The sequence below is a fragment of the Lissotriton vulgaris genome, chromosome 4_1 (assembly GCF_964263255.1).
Source record: "Lissotriton vulgaris chromosome 4_1, aLisVul1.2, whole genome shotgun sequence".
NCBI classification, from domain to species: domain Eukaryota; kingdom Metazoa; phylum Chordata; class Amphibia; order Caudata; family Salamandridae; genus Lissotriton; species Lissotriton vulgaris.
Window position 1 is genome coordinate 585,617,685 of NC_141691.1, and position 21,712 is coordinate 585,639,396.

At 43.6% G+C, this 21,712-nt stretch overlaps 1 protein-coding gene and 1 long non-coding RNA gene across 5 annotated transcripts in view; one reads left to right on the forward strand and one right to left on the reverse strand.

The window, feature by feature from the left end:
- The window catches only part of BBS9 (Bardet-Biedl syndrome 9), a 2,055,975-nt gene that overhangs the window by 1,331,272 nt on the left and 702,991 nt on the right, over window positions 1–21,712 (forward strand). The gene's annotated exons all lie outside the window — the stretch shown is intronic.
- LOC147722296 (uncharacterized) lies at window positions 12,835–14,210 on the reverse strand. The gene is made up of 4 exons (XR_015310020.1): window positions 14,140–14,210; window positions 13,952–14,027; window positions 13,755–13,848; window positions 12,835–13,240 (listed from the first exon to the last, which is right to left on the reverse strand). It is a non-coding gene; the product is annotated as an uncharacterized LOC147722296 (long non-coding RNA).

The following is a 21,712-nucleotide window of genomic DNA, read 5'->3' on the forward strand; positions in this document are numbered from 1 at the left end:
GCAGAGAATCACCATCAGCCCCTTGGTTCTCGAAGGCTCTGAGGGATGAAAAGAGTAACTTTAAGAGACTGGAGCGACAATGGCGAGCAAATTGCTGTGAGATAGCCAAAACATGCTGTAAAAAAGCCTTTAGCAGACTTCATAAATTGATAAAAAACGGCCAAAAAACAATTCATTGCCTCTTGTATTCAGAAAACGGACCAATCTAGCAAAGAAAAGAAGTTTTTAAGATAGTTCAGTCTTTTTTTAAGCCGAGAGAAATCGAGACGGAAGTTACGCCGTCACTGGCTCTATGTGAAGCTATCTCGGACTTCTTTGATAATAAAATTTTAAAAGTGTATGACTCCTTTTCGGACCCTGTGGCAACAGTTAGGTCGGACTTGGTTCTGGTCAATGCTCCCGCCCCCAATGACCCTTGTCCTCCAAAGCTACGGAATGTGATGTCCTGCTCTCTATTAAAAACACTCTCTCATATTTGGAATACATCTATTGCCTCTGGGGTGTTTCCTGATTGCTGGAAACATGCAACCTTACTCCCCTTGAATAAAAAACCTAACGGTGCCTCAGAGGACCTTAGTAATCTTAGGCCCATCTCTCTATTATCAGCGCCAGGAAAAATGCTGAAGAAACTGGTTCAACGCCAATCGAACTGCTTTATTGAAAATAATGCCATTTTGCATGAAATCCAATCTGGTTTCAGAGCTGGCTTCAGCACCGAGACCATCCTCATTGAGGTGGCAGAGTCAATCAGATGTGCTTTGGATTCAGGGGCATCAGCAATGCTGGTGCTCCTGGATCTATCTGCTGCATTTGATACTGTTGACCATGTCAGACTCATGCAGAGACTGGAGGGTGTTGGCTTGAAAGACAAGGCACTGGCCTGGATACAATCCTACTTAAGCGATCGCTCCCAGAAAGTTGCATTAGGTCCTTTTTCTTCTAAACCAAAACGGCTCTAGTGCGGTGTTCCCTAGGGATCAGCGCTTAGTCCCCTACTTTTTAATATTTATTTAGCTCCTTTGTTCACTCTGATTGCAAATTGGGGTGTCAAAGCAATTTCTTACGCAGACGACACACAGCTGGTTTTTCCTTATTCAGAACTATCGGTGGAAGCTTTCAGTAACTTTAAGGGATGCCTCCGCGATATTGCAATATGGATGAACACTAGCAAGCTAAAATTGAATGCAGGCAAGACCGAGGTGGTTTTCTTTGGGAAAGGCCTGCAACCCCCGCCAGATCTGTGGTGGCTGTCTAAAATGGGACCTTCACCTCGCCCCAGTAATAGTGCAATAAATCTGGGGTGAGATGGGATGACAGTTTATCCTTTTCTGCTCACATCCAGCAGGTGGCAGCAGGGTGCCTTAATAAACTTAGAAACCTTCGTAAATTTCTTGACTTGCTGCCAGAAGACTGCCGTAAAGTTGTAGTCCATGCGACTGTTACATCGAGGCTGGAATACGCCAACGCCTCTATCTTGGTTTGCCAAAGTATTTGACCCAGCGATTACAGACCGTGCAAAATGCGGCTGCAAGGCTTATTAAACATATCCTGTTTAGACATCATGTCTCTCCGCATCTGCGCGATCTGCACTGGCTGCCAGTGGCCAGTAGGATCAAATTTAAGGCTTTGACCCTGGCTTTCAGGGCACTTCAGGGTAACTGCCCTAACTATCTTAAACTGCGACTTCCCCGATACCAGCAGGCGAGGTCTCTTCGCTCAAATACATTGAATCTGCTACATGCTCCCCGAGGCTTGAAGGCTCGGCTTGGGGGTAGGACCTTTATTTCGCTGGGATGGTTAAATTGCGGAATGCTTTGCCCCTGTCTATTCGTTCTGCCACTTCAGAGATCTGCTTTATGAAGCAGCTAAAGACCTGGCTCTTTAATCAAAAAATCTAAACCACTCCATTTACATCCAGCTGCTCACATAGCGCCGGGACACCTCCGTGTGAGGTAGCTGTTCGCGCTTTTAGAAATGTCAGTATTATTATTAGTAAATGACGAAACTGAGCTAGGGAAACTTTTCTAAACAGGCATTCAGAACGATTTTGGCCTTTGTGCCTGTGGGGCCAATACTAACTCATCACCCTAGGGCATACAAATATTTTCATGTGCACTTGGATCATTTACCAAATTAAATTACACTTTCACTATTTCATGACATACCTTCTCTACAATAAGTGAAAACGCCAAGTGTTTTAAGCTACTTTCTCGTGCATTAGGTACAAGAATTTTATATTTGTTCTTGTTAACTATGACCTCATACTTTTAAAATCTGACCATCGTGTATATTCAAATAAAACGCCTGCCCCGTCTTCGTAATTGATCATCCCAACGTGACACACATTTCTTCAATAGTTTTATTTCCAGAGACTAATCCTGCTGTATTACGTGATTGTGATGGCACTCTGTGTTTTTTAAGCAAAACAAACAGCCTAACTTTAAGCACCACGTGACTGTGATGCTACCCACTCATGTGATGCGTATTACATGTCGCCAAACACTAGAATGAGACTTCCAAATGCACTACTAAAGTGGTATATTGAATGAGCTGAAACCAAATTTTAGGTAAAGTGTATGAGTCCATGCAGAGTATTTTGTGCATGATGCCATTTGTGTATGAATGCGAACTTATCATGTTTTTGAACTCGCCCTTGACTTAGATTTGGCTAGTGGTTGCATGTTGCTCAGGGAAACATTCACAGAAACAATGATCAATTATTTCAGTTTGCTAAGGTGAGTGAAATTTGAGAACCACAATAAATAACCGAGCAGCTTTTTAAATTATAGAGAGTTAGTTTTAGGTACATGACATTTGCCTGTTTGTGAGGGCGGCACTATTATTAGAAATGGCATCAGGCTGCAATACTAGTATGTTGTGACCCACACACATCAGAGCTGATGGTTGCAGAAGCAAGCAATAGCAAGAGATCCATCCTTTTTGCACTTTGCAGTGTTAACAGCCGGGTGGCTGTACATCACAGTGGAGGGAAATGTGACAATAATGACACTGGGCACTGGGGTGAGTGCAACTTACTATTAGGGGCTTCAAACTTGACTCACCAGGGCTTGTGAGGAGCTCCTTTCCCATTTTGTTTTTGGTGATGATCACAGAATAGGGCGAAAGAGATGCCTGCTAAATCACTCTCGACAATTGATGTCATTAAATAGATGTAGGGAATCCTTGGGATTTTCTACATCATGTATAACAAGACTCATTTGTGTATAGATAAGCAATGGGCTGGCCCAAAGCCCACTTTAAGTTTTTGTATGGGTCCCAGTAGGTATTTTTAACACCAGGTAGTTTTTACCAATGTTATGTTGCGCAAACGTGGCCCAAATGCAATAGAGTGCTTAACATGGCCATCAGATTACATTATACAAAGCCACATTATTTTCTTCAAAACCGTCTATAGGTAAGACCTAAAAATATCAAGATTAATATTATAATGTTGTTACTGTTTTAGCTTTTCTTTTCTTGTACGACCTGCACAGGATAATTGCTTGTATAAGGCGGACCCATTCATAGGTGGATTCTTGAATGTTAATTATTTCATTGTCATGCTTTCTCTGCACTCTATAAAAATCAATAAACGTCGTTTTGAAAAAAAGAGAATAATCTTATGATTTAGAGAAATAAAGCAAAATGATATCTACTTAGTTAGAAATGTATTTCCACGTGGGAGGCACCCTTCTTTCCTCAAGTTGGAATTTTACATTAAGACTGACGCTTGAAGCAACGGATTGAACCAATAACAATATGGTTTGGAGTAATTGGTTATATAAAGTTACTTGTTGAGCGTGCAAGTTTTAATGTTATCCCATCCAAGGTATCAAGACCTTAGTCCTAACCTACATGAATTAATAACAGAGCTGAATCACATGCAGTGTTCAATCCACGCGAGGCTGGAATGGAAACCAAATCCTGCCCTGGAAAAAATGTTTACACCGGTTGTGCTCCACAAAATGGCAACAATAGAATGGGGATATGGGGGAATGTTTGGTTCATGGCAGCCCATCTTCCTCTGAAAACAACTCCATGCCTCGATACTTCCAAGGTAATGCCAGAGTGACGATATGGCCGGCACAGCACTGAATGAGCCGACCATTCCCTGTGGATGTCTCACTTACTACATAGTCAGCACAATATCTAACTACACCATGACACCCACCCACTGTTGACAGGGAGATACTACACGTACAAGGAAGAAGCAAGGCTGGCAGAGTTGGCCGCCCCTCGCCTGGCTACTGCGTATGCTGCAAAGCCGCTGTAAGTCTCACAACCGGCCGCCAGAGGAGCCTGTTGTTGGCAGCGGAAAGCAATGGTTGAGTGAGGTCTGCATTGAGAGCCTCTAGTGGTCAATGGAAGCGGCCCAGGTGCACATGTCTCAATCTCTGTGGCATTCTCTCCTTCTCCTTCTCTCTTGTTGTTGCCATTGTGCTGGACTCCTCCAGCCGTTTGACTCATCAGTCGCATCACCCTCCTCTCACAACGTGGAGGGGAGGTGAGTTAGGTTGCTGCAAGGGGGGGTCACTCGGTTGGGTGAGTTACTGATTACAGCAGACGGTGCGTGGTTTTGCACGTAGGAGAGAAGAAGTTGACTTTTGCTAGGACAGTCAACTGCCAGTCCGGGTGGGGCTTGTGGGTGGCATTCTGGTGTTTGAAGTGGCTGGCTTGAAGTTGGTGTCTTGGATGCAGCAACCCTCGTACTTTACAAACGGCTTTAGCAACCGACACCAGCATTTATATAAATAGCGAGCCCAAGCCTCGTGGAGGTCGCCCAGCTAAATCTTGGTGCAGCTTGTGATGTAGCCCGGTGTGCTCCTACTTTGTTTTTTCTCCTTGTAATTTTGTTCTGCCTTGAAAGGCTCATTTCCCCTGTTGGTCTTCCAAGAGTCAGAGATTGAAAGTCAAAGAGTGGCGTCTGATGACACTTTTACAAGTGGAGGTATTGTAATTGCTTAGTCATTGATAGCTCTGTTGAGCGATTAGTGCCTAGTTATCGGTAAGCACAGTTGCAAGTTACTTTTTTACTCTTCTCCAATATTAGTACAGCATTAGTACAGCATATACAGCCGCAAAAAATTCTTAGCCGGCTATGGGAATTGTTCTCCCTCCACCCCCAGTTTCAGTGTGGTTGGTGTGTTCAATCTTCTTCTTAGCTAGTCTTGTTAAAATGACATTAAGGAAACTTCACTCTGGTCATTTGATTGCTGCAACTAATCCACCCAATACTCTCCTGAAATACAAAAAAAAAATTATCGGAAGAAGTCTCAGTTGTCTCATCTGAAGTCCTAGCCTAGGCTGCTGATATGGATCACGTCGTTGTTGTGCACTTGGACCCTTCAGCCTTTCAATGTGCTCTCACATGCCAGGGAGCTCAAATTGGCCAAAGTTCTCTCCCTTCATTAGAGTTAAGTCCACTCCATGGATCTCCTGGCTTAGCAGAAGCAGGGGCTGTTGCCAGGGAAATCGACCCACGTAGTGATCTTGAGTTGGGCTCTGTGGAGCTGGAGGCTGCAGTGCAGGGTTCTATTCTAAATAGCTATATTACATCTAGCTCTGCAAGTGATCCACCTGGCAACCAGGGGATAAACTTAAGCCCTGCTATGGTAGATCCCATGGGTTCTAACTTTGGACAAGATGTCTTTCCAGTTTAAAAAATACAGGTCTCACAGGGAACATTTTATTGGGTCTTACAGTGAGGTGCTTGGCGTGGGTCTGTTGTGTTGGAGGACTTAACTCTGCCAGACATAGATATTTTTAATGAATAGGGGGTTTTAATTATAAGACTCAGCTGAGGGAAGCATGTCTGAAATCGCCCGCCGCTTCAGGGGGGTGCATTAGGACCAGGCCTTGCAATCCTCGCCTACCCACCCACCTCTGCTTGCATTGTATACCTTTCCTGAAGACCTCTTTAGCCTCACTGAATTCAATGAATTGTAAATCATTTGTGTCCTCAAGGGCATAATGGAACATTCATCCATCTAACTAGAAGAGGAAGATGGGGGAAATGCCTCATCTGAAATTATGTTTTGTATTGAGATAGTTTTAACTTCTATTTGTCAGAAAGATCGGTTTCCAATTCTGATCTTGTGTTAGAGGTGTTGTCTCCAATTCTCTTGAGGGTTCAACACCTTACCTCCTTTGGTTTATGTCAAATGCAGGGGCACAATGTAAATGAGTTGAAAGCACATGCCACTCAAGTCAATGGTGGGTCAAAAGTAATTAATATCCAAGTGGGAAAGCCGTGCAGGTCAGGGGACCCTCCCTTTAAAGTAAAATCTAAAGCAAAACAGGTGAAGGACAATGTGGTATTAATTAAAATATTTATTTCTGTGGTGTAACCAGGATGAACCGGAGGCTCAGTTGACGGAAAAAATCTTACCCTTCTTTCCAATCTTTAATAAAGGGGTAACTCTCCCTGGTGGTGCTCTTTCCCCTATGTTGACCTTTTGTTAATCCTCCTACAGTGCTCTCTAATGGTGCCCCACAGGGGGTGAGGGGTTACATCGGGGAGGTACAGGGTAAAACCTCCTAAGGGGAAGAGGAAAAGAAACATTCTATTACGACATGTAAGTTAATAAAAATCTAAGGTTTGCAAGTATTTCTGTTGAGTCTGAATCTCCTGATCCTTCTACAAATACTGAAATGTTGAATTATATTCCTTTACACCCAGGTTTGGTGCCTGGTCGTTCAGTAACTTCCTTCCTACCTCTATCTAAAATATCAGAGAATCTAGGTTACAATATCTCCTGTCAGGAAAAGGGGCTAGTTCCCACTAATGGAGACCTATGATGGCATGGATGAGGTTTGTCAAAATGTTGGTTGTGGTAGAAGGGTTAAGAATCATGGTGTTGTATGGGCTGAAGTAGGAGTCATGGGTTCCCAAGCAGTGGGGTGGAATTCAGAGTTGCCATCATTAATTTCACTGCACGAAAGACCCCCAGGTAGACCCTTAAATGAGGAGGCTCAACCATTTTTTCCACCGCTATAGAATCCTCACTATGGGTCCGAGACAAAGTCTGATAATTCTATAGAGGGCTCTAAGGGTCCCTAAATTTGTTCAATTTCAGATATGTTGGACTTTGTCTCCACACAAAGCATTTTGCCATTTTTACAGCAAAGTATTATGTTTTGCATCACTTATCCATCCAGAGCTGCTTATTATTATTTATTGCTCCTTCCAAGGTGCGTCCAAGAATATAATTGGTTACTAGTGGTGCCCCTAGAGGAGAGGCAGGGGCACCACACAACTTTTTTTTAATATTGTTGGGGGCTGCAGAGAGTGCAGTGCCCCCACGACCCCTAGCAACATAAAAAAACAGAAAGTTGCCGGGGTCATTAAATACAGGAGAGCTTACTATGTCTTTTTTTTAAAACACTCCTACCTGAAGCTCTATGCTCTTCAGCTGGAGTCCAGAGCCACCTTGTGGTGGATTGTATGGCTGTATTTTGTTGCTTGAATGTATATTTTTTTTAAACTCAAAGACAGGTTGATGTTTTTTTAAATAAAAAAGAAACCTTTATTACATTCTTTTATGACAATTACTTTTATTAAACTTTTAAATGAAAAATACATTTTGTCTTTTAAGTCAATAGGCCCACTTTTAATATTTTGGTGTTCTGACCCTTTAACATAGTCCGGTCTGACTTACTTCAAATGGCACCCAGGCCTAGTGCCCAACCCCATGCTGTGCATGGCTCGCATGCAGTGGGCGTTGGGCTCAGAGCTTGGTCAACAGCCACCCCGATCGTAGGCACGGAAAAGGCTATGCGTGGTGTGGTGTTGCTTGCGAGTGAGGGGTTGGACACAGATCCTGCCCGTCAGCCAGGCCCTGAGGAAAATCCGACGTCCTGCGTGACTGAAGACTGTGTGTGATGGAGGTTTGCCAGTCTATGAGGGTTGGACTCGGGGTCTGACCTTCGTGGCCAATTTATTGCTGCTGCGTAGGGCTGGCATTACGTGGTTGAAAAAACAAAGGCTAAATTGGCATTATAGTTATGCATGGTAATAACGTCTCAATTTGCATTAATGAAAACCTTAGAAATTCACTGAAAAAAACAAGGGTTAAAGAGACGTTATAGTTTGGTGAAAATGTCAGATAAAAAATGCCATTTTAAAATTTAAAACAAACACTGAAAACCACCAGTTATAGTTCTCAATAAATTCGTGCCTTAAGACAACTATAACTTGTGTCCCACCATGCACTGCTAATTACCCCACATATTACATCACTAATGACATGTTATATGGCATCATTGATAATATCACTGCAACATTTGTAATTAAATCTATGATGTAAAAACTGTGCAAGGTGGGCACCAGGTATAGTTACCTGAGATAACTATAACTACTGAATTTCAATCGTTTTGTTAATTTAAAATAGAATGTTTTAACTGACATTTTCAAGTTACTATGACAAGGGCCACTGGAATTATATTGTTGTGTGGCCGTTGCATTTTTTTGCATAATTGTAGATTTGCCGTACATGCAAAATAATCCATCATTTGCAGCATAATCTGCAGTTTTGAACAAAAAGAAATTTTGTTTCTAACTCAAACCGTTTAGAAGTTAGTAAAAACACAGCGATATGTATTGCTACGCTGTGGAAGGTCCTTTGCAGAGCCTGAGTGGTCACCTTTCTGTAGATTATTGCTATATTTGGGTGTTAAACTGGTACTAATGAGGTAAAACTGATGGCAGACATTGTCAACAAATTTAAAAGTGGCAAAATAATGGAGTAATACTATCACAAAATGTGCAGCATAATTTGTCTTTTCTTGCAGAGTAATTTACAGAACCCTGCCACATAATTTGACCCTTCCTTGCTATTTAATTTCAGTGGACCTGGCATCTGCACGGTAAATGCATTGCATGGTAGACATATTGTTGTAAAGACTGTTCTCCATGTAAGAAGGGTGTGAGATGTTTGAATTGTTGGAGCTGTGCAATACATCACAAACTGTACAGTATCACAGTCATTTGCTTGCACAATGCACATCATCCCAGTCATGCCAATGACATCATAGGCTCTCTTCATCAATAGGGAGGGCAAAGTACTCAGACTTGGAGTAGCCACTCCTCCACACAAGTGGACTTATTCATTCGAAATTTAGAAAGAAACTTGAATAGTGACAGGAAATAAAGCTCTTGCAACTGGAGTGGATAAACCAGCACACAAAGTTGATGCGTAGATGGGTAATACATTGTGAAACTTCAAATTAGTTATGAAAAGTAATAGGTAAATATATCAAAATACAGTGCAGATGTGTCATCATTAATGTGAAACAAAAGCCTCAAGATAGGTTTTCCAAGTTGGTTTGTTCCGATTAGACAGTAACACACAGACATCAGAGTTAAGCATAACGCAGCTGCATATATACATTTCACAAAGAAAGGTATTGTCTGTAAACCACCACTCTGCGGCTAAGAAGCTTACAGCTGTGTCTTGAAAAATATGATGCAAAAGTGACGAGGTGCGAAAAAATGTGCCAAACTCAGCATGTGTTATATTAATAATTTTGATATTAAAAAAAGAAGTTGCTAAAGCTCATTCAACGTTATCCTACACACGTTTCAATCTGAAATGTATGGGAAAAGAATATAAATATACATAAAATACAGATATAAAAAGAGAATTATGCTTTAAAATACTGACTTGGATGTAATCACACTTCAACTATCAATCAACCGCGTTACAAAATATTATTACTTCATATAAAACACAAAGCAAGCAAGAATCTGCTACCTTAGTTTCAGGTGAGTTGTGTCATAACATATTGCACAAGTGAGGTAAACAGAACATTTATGCAACACCTTGACGATCTAAACAACACATGTATTCTGCTCTTTGCCAATGTCTATTGAAGAGTTTATTGAAATATGCCTATGACTCCTCTTTGAGAATTTTCGAAAGAATCAATTGTTTGTGTTTGCTTCTTTTCTTATAGTCACAGAATCCTCTCATTATCTCTTTCCTAGACGTGTGAAGAAGCACAATAACTCCAGTTGTAGATGAAGATAAATCCTTATTAAATTGTACGTTCCAGTCCACCAGCAGTCTGCCAGCTCCAGCTTTTAGCCAACTGCTCAAGTGTTTGAGCATACACATTCCAAGTCTGAGTTTTCCCTTCCTACCCTTGTAACTCTGTCAAGTGCACATGCCACACATCTTCTCCACTATAGGGAAAAAAAACGATAAACCCCTAACATGTTTTGTCCCCAAAATAAAGCAATATGTACATTACATTACCAATATACAATGTAATCATACAAAATCATGTAAATAGGCTGGTCTTCTACTCACACTTCCACTCTTGCTCTTTGAGGAAAAATTAGCCTAATTATCTAATATGGGTGATATCTTTTTTTTAATCTGCATATTGTCCTTACCCACCATAGCATTATTTTGAAACTCCATATTTGTGTTCTCAGAGAAAAAGTCCCTTTTCTTTTCAAGTTGTATATCAGCCTTGCCGGTTACAGCATTATCCCTAGCTGCTCCAGCACTCTTCTCGCACGTGGAAGCTTTCTTCCACAGTGCAACCCTACTTAGATTCTAAATGTGATGATCCTCTGCCTTTACAGCATTATGGGTTGACTGAACTTATCCAGCAACCCAGCTATCCTTGGGTTTTTAATCTTGACCCAATCACCCATTTCATTTTCAGTGTTCTTCGTAGCCATTCTTGCATCAAAACGTTTTTTTCTCTCTCTATGCACCCATCACTTTCAAGTTTCACTCTCTCATCCACAGTGGACCCTTTTGCACTTTTGTTCTTAAACTTGTTCACCCATGCAAGACTTACCATATTGTTGGAAAATCTCTTTCTGAACAATAAGAACGGAGTAACCCCAGTAGACGAATGAGGGGTTAAAGCGATAGATACAAACGTTTCTCCTTAATTCATCCACCCAATTGACTCCATTGGCCAATGTTTGCTGCAAACAATCCTTGACTACTTAGTTGAAGCACTCCATCATACCTTTTGCCTTGGGATGATATAGCACTGTCTTTCTATACTGAATGCCCCTCTGCTAAAAATTCTTCCATCCTCTTAGACGCCAGCTGAACCCCATTGTCAATCAACAAGGAAGCATGAAACTTCTCTCTATCAAATAACTCTTCTAAGAACAAAATTATGTGCCTGGTGCTATGAACACAATAGCCGACCTTTAATCACGGTGGTGTGTAATAGTAAACTGAGTGGAGACTTGTGATGTAATTGTGTTCTGAGAAGAGTTATTTGATAGAGAGAGGTTTCCAGTTTCCTCGCTGACTGACTGTGGGGTTCAGCTGACATCTAAGAGGATGAAAGAATTTCTAGCGGAGAGGGGCATTCAGCAGTGTGAATATTTACCAGGACGATGTGATGGTGGATGGGAAGACTTCTGATGAGCATGATGCTAGGATTGGTGATGTGTTGAAAAGACTAAGTGGGAGTTGCCTTCAATGACCGTTACCAAAACCACACCTAGACCCTTAGCACTAGCATATGTTATCAGAACAGTCTCAGCTCATGTTTGAGGCTAATTCCACTCTCACTTAGTCTTTTCAACACATCTCCAATCCTACCCACCAAAAATGATCAAACCTATTAACACAATATTGAGGGCTCCTATTTTTTGTTACTGTACATTTCCTAAAGATTTGCTGCAGCTAAAACAGTAAGGAACAGGCATTGAACTTCAGAGAGTACCGCATATGGCCCACAAAGGCCGACAGTGCCATTTTCATAAACTCTTGATCAGAGTGGTTGAGTCCTTAGGGGATGACATGCTCTTCCTAAGTTTGTAATTTGAAAGTAAGTGGATAGGTTGAGATCAGGACCATCAAAATTCTGAAGGTAGATAGAAATGTGCCAGAAAAACACAGCTGCAGATTAGCCCAGCCTGATGTCTTCCAAGACTTAATAAGATATTTTTTTGATGATTGGCAAAGGGGGGTCCAACACTTTAAAAGTAATAATTTTTTTGTTGCACAGCTGCCATATTTATTGTCAAGGCTGTCTTCCTTAGAAATTCCGTCCATTTTTGTAAATTATTTTGAGATCAGTAAGTGTTAAAGAGTAAAGTGCGAATTTTATTTTTGACCTAGTCAGGTTTTTTGTTTCTGTTCAACTTCTAAATGTGTGAAGAAAATAGCACGGTAATTATTGCTGTGGTAGTGAAAACCAACTTACCAATGTTCAAGATCCATTCTCCACCAATAATTTCATGTTATAAGCAGGGTTCTCCAAAGTCGGTCCTGGAGGTCTGGATCAATGCCAGATTTTTAGCATATCCCCACTCACATAAATATAGTTATCGTAAAAAATCTGACATGGATCCGGCACTCCAGGACCAACTTTGAAGAACACTGCTATAATACTTTTAAATGTCTACTTAAAATCACTTGGGTGACTATCTTGCAATCACCTTCAAGTGTGCGCCAAACAGAATAGATAAAATTGCATTGAGATAAGTTGGCTATCTCCTATGGAGAATATTGGCGGCAGCACGAGCGGGCAACCATGGTATTCACTACTGCTCAATGATTCTTTTTCCTGCCATGTCCGATTATGCAAATTAGTCTTGGTTCTTCTCCAATGGGCACTAAATATAATACGGGCCCCCTGGGATAGATGTTGGGCAGACTGGCATGGGATAAATAGATCCAAGTACAAAGAAGAGAGGTCTGCCTTATATATTTTAGTTTACGGGCTCATGAAGAGTCCCACAATAGTCGAACAACACAACCATGAGCTCACTGACGGTCACGGTCAACACGATCAAATTCTCAACACAGCTTAAGAATAAGTATATAGTTTTATTTTCATTTTTCAAAATATAAATTTGATTTCAGAAACATGTAAAAACATCATCCTTCAAATAAATGCAGAGCACAGTGATGGAATCACAATATACATAAATACAAATCCCCTAAGCACCCTCTCATCTTTCATTCAAATTCACAGACTCATTCCACTCAGATCAACTAACACATTCAATCCATTCATTCAATTAACATAATGCAAAGACCTCAAAACCATTCGCACACAAATACACTGAGGTAATTCTGCGGTATCCTCTCAGCAACTTGCTGGGGAGATGCCAAGTGGTGTAGGCAGAAAAGATGGTCACCACGCCGACGCGCGTTTCGGTGCCCAGCCAGTTCTATGGCGGCACCTTCATCAGGGCATGTATACGAGGGGGAGCAGAAAGAGGGAACAATACAATTTTACAGCTGTGGTCACTCTGTGATGAACAAAAGAGACAATTTTTAGGGTTACAATAAACAATTACATTCTCTTTTCACTTCGTTTTCTACAATACAATTAAATGCATGAGTCTTTGAAGAGGCTAATACTGTTATGTCCGTGATAAAGAAATTAAATTTGAGACCAAGTCAAGTTTATATATTGTCCTTCTTGTAACAGTCATATTATAGACAGGTATGGTTCAGTTCACAGAGTGCGTTACAGCGAGCTCAAAGAAGTGTGCAACATAATAAAGGCCTTTTCACACTGTGATTAATTATAAGCCCAAAAAGGTCATGGAGCAAAGGAATCCCTTGAGGGAGACAAACAAACACTAGTCAAACAATACAAAATGTAACAGAATATCAAAAAGACATTACACACCATGTACAGGAGAGAAAGCATAAGACAACAATAGGGGCTCTTGTGGTTAGCCCTCCCAGGAATCTATCAATGGGGTTATTTGAGGCGTTTTTCTGGTCTAAGTAATGTAGAACTATGATTGCATATACCTTAGATCCACAACGTGAGGACAAGGTGCCACTCCCGTTTCTCCAGGGGGTTGAGCCGGTTAGATAGAATGAAAAAGCTGACTCTGGATGGGCTCTATTAGGAGACAGGGAAGAAAGTTTTTTTCCTGTCAGTGTCGAAAAAAAATTCTATCAAGGGGGCGTGTCGTAACGCCCCTTGCTCTTAAATCATGACTTACTCAAGGATCTTGAATAGTAGCAGTTGCTTGTTTACTCCGCCAAAGTGTTGTAAATGCCCATTTTCTCAAAGCATAACTGAGCCACAGATAACATGTAAACAAAATATAAGGGAGATTTAATAGTAGTAGTGAAAGTTCTTCATAAAGATGTCTAAGCCTCACGTAAACAACCGTGCTTTAGAACTTACTATTCAGGCGAGATATTTCTGTTCTAAAACGCTTCTTCCCAGAAGTTGATTTTCATGGCTCAAAGGACCGGTAAGTGTCCAGCCAAGACAGATCTCCGATATTAGTAGGCTCGAGGCTCTAAAGATAGAGAGAGGAGGAGATGAAATGCGTATTCTGAAACTGCTTTCTAAAACAAAATTCCATCTCGGGTGTTTCGGATGACTGAAGCGCTACTTTCTGGCACCGTATACGATTTAGGTCATAGGCGTTTCTGGGGGCTGAGGTGTCACCTTATAACACCGTATTCAGTAGGAGCCAGCAGTTATTTACATTTCCTCTACCTGCCGACCCACGATTATAGTGCATACGAAGCTGGGTCGGCGATTTCGATTTTAAACAAACGGCCAGGAAAAAATACTGTATGTACAAGAACCAAGGCCTAAGGGCTGGAATTAAGGCTGGAAGCCTCAGAAGTTTAGAAGGCTTACCTCTGAGATACGGGTCAGTGATTCACATATCGGGTCCTCCGGCGGCAATCACAGCAGTCCGGGCGTTCAGGAAACCTAAGCAGAGTTCCAGCGGTTTTTAGAGCATGAGGAGGACACACCCCCCTTCCCTCCCCCTCCTTCTCATTCTTTCCTTACTGATCAGGGGCGGGCCCGAGCTAATGAGGAGCACACAAATGGAAACCCGGATCGGACCCGGAGGACGATTGAGATTTTAAAGGGAGAGAACATCATTACGGGCCAGCGCGGGGCCCAAGGATGGAAAACTAAAAACAAACAGCGATAGCGTGACAGATACATCCAATCCAGTAAGATGACAATAACATAGCAGCCCCGGCCTATCTGGAGTTTTTTTTAATTAATTCATCCAAATGGTCCGACCTGGAAGGGGCAAATTAAAGAGCACCCAGGTATCAAATATATAAGAGAGTCCACATAAGCATAATGACAAATATAAATCGCATCGATCACAGCAGCATAGAATAACTATATTCATGGTATTAAACAAATAGGGAGATCCCTACAAGATCCCTCCCATGGGCAGCACTTGTTCAAACCCATATTAACAGAATCAAGAAAAAAGATCCAGTACACCTCACGTTTTTTTCTCAGAAGAGTGGCATCTTTGCCAGGGATGTTCCGAATCTTTTCAAGAATGGACCATTTAAGATCACTCTCTGAATGTTTGGCCGTGGTCCAATAAATGTGTGAAGAAAATAGCACAGTAATTATTGCTGTGGTAGTGAAAACCAACTTACCAATGTTCAAGATCCATTCTCCACCAATAATTTCATGTTATAAGCAGGGTTCCCCAAAGTCGGTCCTGGAGGTCTGGATCAATGCCAGATTGTTAGCATATCCCCACTCACATAAATATAGTTATCGTAAAAAATCTGACATGGATCCGGCACTCCAGGACCAACTTTGAAGAACCCTGCTATAACACTTTTGAATGTCTACTTAAAATCACTTGGGTGACTATCTTACAATCACCTTCAAGTGTGCGCCAAACAGAATAGATAAAATTGCATTGAGACAAGTTGGCTATCTCCTATGGAGAATATTGGCGGCAGCACGAGCGGGCAACCATGATATTCACTACTGCTCAATGATTCTTTTTCCTGCCATGTCAGATTATGCAAATTAGTCTTGGTTCTTCTCCAATGGGAACAGTCCAGGTTGAACTGCCAAGCCAGGCCCTCTCTGAACCGGAACACAAGCAACACAAGACCGGTTTTGCCTGATTGGGGCTGGTCAGTCGGGTGCAGTTTGGGCATAACCATGCCCACTTTGGGCATTACGTCAACACATGAAAGCTAATTAGAGATAGTTTCAATAGGTCTAACCACTGGCAATCGCTCTGGTTTGTGTGTTTGATTTTTTCCTTCACATCAGAGATCAGTATCTGTTCAGTTATCTCTATATCTCCTTTTCCTGTAGCCTTGCTGCATATTATTTCTGTTTTTGCCAACTATTAAGCATAGGGGAACTTCAATATTTATACACAGATGATTAAAGTTGCCCTCGCAGTTGAGGTAAGAGCTCCATTCCTATGGGGTTTTTACAGTCTAAACATAATAACCCTTAAGCTCGTAGATTTCAAATGTGGTTTCCTTTTGGCTTTTTCTAGCCATCCAACTAAGCTGGTGAACAATTACTGCACTATTTTCTTTACACTTAAGCATAACGTAAAAGGTAAACAAAGAAATTTACTGTTTACTTTTACTGCTCTAAAAAAGATTTCATAAGGTTGGATGGATTATTTCATTCTCCAACCTTTGGAAGTTGTAGAGGGCTTGAGCACATTCCTGTTGTATAATTATGAACCCAAGATGCCGCCAGTCTACATTCATTTGATTGTGCTTACCAAATGGCCCATTCCTTTCCTTTGTTGTGGATTTCATACCCACTTCTCCAAACTTTAACTAGATTTAAACGTTTTGGTTTTCCATAGAACTCCTAGGTATATTTTACCTCCTTTGACTTTTAACTTTTATTCTGTTGGGTCCACCTTCCAAAATGCTCTAGTGACTACGCTTCTTAAAGGCATGATTAAAATCTGCTTGTTTCTCAGTTCAGATAACATTTCACTAAAACTGAAATGTCTGAGGATGTTCTAATATATAATTGAAAATGTATTAGTTGCAACCCATTCTAACATTGCATATCTTGTTACTACATAGCTGTATATGATATACAAATGTTTATTGCTATTTGTCATTCGTATCATTGTAGGAGTAAACTAGCAATATTAACTGCAAGAGAAGCAAAATATCAAATAGCCGCAGTAGGATTTTCTTTTAAATGCATACTTAATAGACGGCAAAAGAAGGAACAGAGAAGTGGTGGCATGTGCTTCCGATGTGCAATAAACCAATGCATTTTCACACTGTATTTCCCCTCAGATTGTCCACTTTCTGCTTAAACACATGTTGATTGGAACATGTGGACATCGGTTGTCCAACCCCAGACCCAACCACGTTTTGTGCTACTTAATCACTGTTTAGTGTGACTACTTTTCTGAATTATTGTATCACAAATATCTAGCATTCAATGCAGATAGATTGAGCCCTTTTTAAAGTATAATATATTTATAAAGTAAACTTAATTCACTGTTGGGATCACTTGTGTGTGAACAGTTAATTGTAGCCAAATTCCCTTGGGGGTGTCATGTCGCCTCATCAGGATACCACTGGAACTTAAAATTCGCACTCGACTCTGCTTGCAGCCAGGACAGGCAAGCGGGAACATGGAGTTCCTGGCTCTAGGCAGTTAACAGGCAGGGTGCATGGGAGGAGAGGCTTAGGCCTGACAGAGTGTTGTGCAGCTGGCATTCTGCAGTGACTGGAAGAAGGCAGGTCAACAAGCAGTGACTTAAGAGTTTGCAACTCTAGGCAGGCACTGACGTAGCTAGCCCCCCCCCCCCCTCCCTCCCTCAGTCTGTCAGCTGCTCCTGACATTCCTCCAGCGCCTTCAACAGAGTCTGCATCTGTCATATCAAACCCATTCATACAGTATTTTATTTGCATTCTCTGCACGGTTTCTTCAATTCAAAACAGCATCCCTAAAAAGCATTAACAAATGCAATACATTTGGTTCTTGTTAAGTGCATGCACACAAAGACACAACATGCAGGGACCCCAAATTCACAATGTTCTGCTCACATAGGAACATCCACCGCACCGCACTCCCACAGGCACATGCCTCGATCTGCACTTGCAGTGCCTTTTGTAAACAGCAATTGACGGGAGAAACCCAGCTGAAAAAATGTCAGCTAAGACGTTGATGATTAGACCTCTCTAAAAGAAGATATGGGGAGGCGTGGCCAAGATGGCGGCGGAGTAGGACGTGTTTTAGAGTCCCTCCGGCGCCGTCTGTACATTGCGTTGAATTCAGCCCTGCTATTGCCCATCTGAGCTGGCCGCTGGGGTCTGCTGCCTCCCCTCGCATCCCAGCCCTTGGAGGGAGCCCTATTTCTGTGCCGAGGCGTGGGGCCTGGGCGAGGCAGTGGACCGGTGGTCGGAGCGTGGCAGTCGGAAGGTGCTCAGCTGCGGCTCGGAGGTGCAGGGGGACGGATGTTGCTGTATTGGGAGCGGCAGTCTCCCTGACTAAACGATAAGCTGAGAAACGCAGAGGTGGCGTGGAGGCGGCGGCTGCAGCCCCGTGCATCATGCCACGCTCCTTGTCGGATCATGCGCTCATCTCAGTCTTGCTTACCTCCCATGACGATCGTCCGCCGCCGTCTGGCTGACGCCTTCGCGACTCCTTGCTTCATTCGGACTCAGTGGTCACGAGGATACGAGACACTATTACCCACTATCTTGCAGATAATGATTTAGAGGATACACCCTTAGCATTCGTCTGGGAGGCCTTGAAATTAGTTGTGCGGGGAGAGTTTATAGCGCTTGCAGCTAAGTATTCCCGACTGCGCAAAGAGAAACGCGCTGAGCTGGAGAAGGAGGTTGGCGGCTTAGAGGCGATACATAAGAGGACTGGGGCCCGAGGCTCTGGAGGGAGTTGGAGATGAAAAGACACATGTTAAAACACCTTGACCTGGACAGGGCTGCGCATGCTTTATTGCGCTTGCAGCACAAGTTCTACCTAAGTGGGGACAAAGGGGGGAAGAGGCTAGCGCACAGATTGCCGGCACGAACTCAATTAAACACTATCCAGTCCATTCTCAACCCTCAAGCAATTGAACAAGCCACTGATGCCGCCATTTTATACACCTTTTGACAGTTTTATCAGACTCTGTACATGAGGGAGGACGCGGCCTCTGGGGGAATGATGGACTATTTGGCGTCTTGTGGCATTACGCCCCTGCTTCAGATGTCAGCGGAAGCTTTGGACTCAGCGATCCGCATAGAGGAGGTCATATCCGCGATTGCGTGGCTGAAAGTAGCTAAATCTCCAGGGCCGGATGGCTTTTCTGCCATATTTTATAAGACTTACTGTGTGGAGCTGGCTCCACTTTTAACCCGTCTCTTTAATTCCTTTCTTGATACAGGAGCTGTGTCTCCGTCCATGGCTGAGGTGGTGATTACGGTCATTCCTAAACCTGGGAAGGGCCCTAAGGATTGCGGTCGTACAGACCGATCTAACTGATCAATATTGATGCATAGCTGTTCGCGGGCGTGTTGGCTGCGAGACTCAGACCTTTAATGGACGGACTCATTGAGCCGGATCAGGCAGGATTTATCCCTACACGGCAAGGGGGGATAATACCAAACGGCTGCTCCACCTCATAGATTTGGTTCATCGCTCTTGGACTCAGGCCTTCTTACTCTCTATTGACGCGGAGAAGGCCTTTGACTGGGTAGACTGGGACTGCCTGTTCGCTGCTCTGAGGGAATTCGGGGTGGGAGACAACTTCCTGCATTGGGTTCGGTGCCTCTATGTGGCCCCTAAGGCGGCAGTGCGGGTGAATGGCTGTAAATCAGCCCCCTTCCCCATTACTAGGGGAACACGACAGGGATGTCCCCTATCCCCGTTGCTCTTCGCGCTCTATATGGAGCCCTTCGCCCAGCACGTACGGTCCAACATAGGCATCAGGGGGACTAAATTTGGCGCTGATACCCACAAGATTAGCCTGTATGCGGACAATGTTATTTTGTCAGTAACCCAACCTCATTCTTCCCTGCGGTGTCTGTCGGCGGAACTCCTCGAATTTCAAAAGGTAGCGGGCTTTAAAGTCAACTTCTCAAAATCACAAAACCTTAACGTCTCCGTCCCTGATGCGGATGTACAGGATCTGCAGCAAGACTTTGCCTTTCAGTGGGTGCATTCCGAAATCCCATATCTGGGTTTTCGACTGTCCCCCTCTCTTGCTAAAATGGTGTCCCTTAATTATAGGATGCTCGTTAAGCACACCGCCAAAGCCCTCTCTGACTGGTCCTGCCTCAATTTGGCCTGGTATGGGAGGTTGGCTGCGGTGAAAATGACTGTACTCCCGCTGGTCCTATATCTCTTCCAAATGCTACCTTTGAGTCCCCCCCGGGCACGTCTCGGAAACTGCAGGGACTTCTCAATAGGTTTTTATGGGACAATAAGCAGCCACGGCTGGCGCTGTCCCTCGCAACTGCCCCGAAAGCTGCGGGCAGGCTGGGCTTCTACCTGTTGACGGCTTACTATCAGGCGTCTTGTCTCTGCTATATTGCAGAATGGAACAGGCCCCTGTCTAGCAAGCACTGGAACTTTATGGACCAGACGGTGGCGGGTTGTAATATCTGGTGGGAGCTGTGGTTACCGCGCAAACATAGGGCATGGGGTCTTTACTCTTTCCCGGTGACCTCCGTGACCCTAAAGGCATGGGACCAACTGGCGCAGCGCAGGGGGTGGACTACTTTTCCCTCCCCAATGACTCTTATTGTGGATAACCCGGACTTTCCACCAGGATGTGCGTCTCCAGTATTCCATCACTGGCGAGAGGAAGGCTGTAAGAGGGTGAGCTCCCTTTTTGACCTGGATGGCCTGATTCCGTTCCCCCGATTATGTAACAAGTACTTCTGACACTTTCCACTACTCGCAGGTGGCACACTGGGTGACCCAACCAGCTAATATTGCCTCTATGTCTCACCCCTTGTTGGTGTTTGAAAAATGGTTAGTCAGCAAGAAGGATGACCGCAGGATCGTCTCCGAGTTATATTCGATGATCCTGCGCCATCCTAAGAATCAACGTACGAAGGCGCAGGTTCGCTGGGAAACGGAGTTAGGGCGTCCCTTGACGAGAAAGGAGTGGGAGCACATCTTTTACAGCGTACACCACACAGCTTCTAACACTGCGGGCACTGAGTCGGCCTACAAAGTGGCTGCCTATTGATACTATACCCCGGCGCGCGTCATGGCGTGGGATGTAACGAAATCGGGCCTCTGATGGCGGGGTTGTGGCCTTTTAGTGACTTTGGTACACTTATTGTGGCATTGCCCGAAGCTGGGGCGATATTGGAAAATGGTGCTGGATGAGCTAGATGATGCGTTTCAGATTACATTTCCCCGGGCGCCTGAGCATGTGTTGTTGGGGCTCCATCATCCTAAGTCCTTTCCCTTGCGCTCGCTGCGGGGTAGACAGATTGCATTAGCTCTGCTAGCGGTGAGGCAAGTCCTCTTAGCACAGTGGGGTTCCCCGGTCATACCCGATCCTTGAGATTGGATTCAAAGGCTCTGGCACATTCTAGCTATGAAACGGCTCTCGCTGGGCATGAATGGAAAGGGCTCTGACTATGCGAAGCTCTGGGGTCCGTTTTTACAACTCCTTTCTAAAGACCTACGAGAAGTGACATGCCCGAAATATCTGCAGATCCTGCAACTTATCCCCTTAGAGCCTAGGGGGGCTACGACTGCTGTTTGAGTGGTGCTTGGAAGAACTGGTGGATTCTGGAGGTGAAGGTTGGAGGCAGAAGCTGATGCGGAGCAGGGTGATGGGGGGAGGACGGGGGTGGGATGTTTGTTTCTTTTGTTTGTTCTGTTATAAAAGTGGTGGCTCTAGCAAGGACGGGGCTGGTCTTAAAGCTTGTTCATCTATGCGGGGTCGCCCTCCGGGGTGTAGGCCCAGACACTGTATTGTTACCAAGAGAGTACGCCCTGCCGG